Source organism: Eriocheir sinensis, chromosome 6 (genome assembly GCF_024679095.1).
Source record: "Eriocheir sinensis breed Jianghai 21 chromosome 6, ASM2467909v1, whole genome shotgun sequence".
In the NCBI taxonomy this organism is placed as follows: Eukaryota; Metazoa; Arthropoda; class Malacostraca; order Decapoda; family Varunidae; genus Eriocheir; species Eriocheir sinensis.
The window spans coordinates 4486951-4487993 of record NC_066514.1 but is presented as its reverse complement, the minus strand read 5'-3'; the positions used below and the strand labels follow the sequence as shown (position 1 = coordinate 4487993).

Below are 1043 nucleotides of genomic sequence, written 5' to 3'. Positions count from 1 at the left end.
ACACACACACACACACACACACACACAACAAAACAGTACAATTTTCATACTCAGATCCCCCTTCGTCCATGCCTAGACCTAAGCATAAGTACTCACCAACACTCCCATGCCCCTTTAGCCTACGGTACTTACCTCCTCTCCTTTGATCATGCCCTGTGTGGATATGGTTGTCTCCACACGCTTGATGGATGCCTCGTGGATGTTGGTATCGAAGCGGATGCACTGGAACCGCCGCATTAAGTACACGATGGGGATGGGCATGAAGCCAGCCAGCAGCAGCAGCAGGCTCACGAACATTGCCCATCCAGGATATGGGACGTCCATGGCTTTCCCCTGTTATGGTCATAGAAGAGTACGTTAAAACCAAGCCAAGTTATTACAGGTAACTCTCAATTTACGCGAGTTTGGTTTACGAGTTTTTTAAATAGCGCGGGGTCCAAAATCCAAATAAATGTTTAATTTACACGTTTTTTTCACGTATACGCGATATTTTATGGGATGGCCACCAGATGTCTCACGCAACTGGACTCACACGGCACCGCGGCCACACAGCTGAGCTCAGTTCTTACCGCGCGCCACTTGAACAACAATACAGTACCCACGCTGCCACGCTACTCAACAACAACAACACCCTCGCTGCTGTGCTACCACGAGGGGAAGGGCAGCCAGAGGAGGAGCCACGAGAGGGAGAGGAGTCAGAGTGATACAGTAGGCAATAAAGGTACAAACCTACCTCTTGTTTGATTTACATTGTTTCTGATTTACGCGACCTCTTCAAGGACATAATATATAATAAATCGAGAGTTACCTGTATCTAGAAAATGTAACGATGCTGAGAAAGGAGTTACAACAGCATGCTTGATTCAATATGTAATGACTCTACATTTATGCTTTCTGGGTTCAAACCTCTATATCGTAATTGTTAGTTTACTGTTGCCTTTCACTTCACTGGTTTACTTGAATTGGTGAGAATTTACTGGGAAATAATCATGCAATAAAATCATAAGCTAATCTCCAAATACAACTCCCTAGAACCTTAAGCT

At 45.0% G+C, this 1043-nt stretch overlaps 1 long non-coding RNA gene across 1 annotated transcript; it reads left to right on the top strand.

Moving 5' to 3' along the window:
* Nucleotides 1–233: 233 nt before the first annotated feature.
* LOC126989311 (uncharacterized) lies at nt 234–732 on the top strand. The gene is made up of 2 exons (XR_007743168.1): nt 234–382; nt 510–732. It is a non-coding gene; the product is annotated as an uncharacterized LOC126989311 (long non-coding RNA).
* The last annotated feature ends 311 nt before the right edge of the window (nt 733–1043 follow it).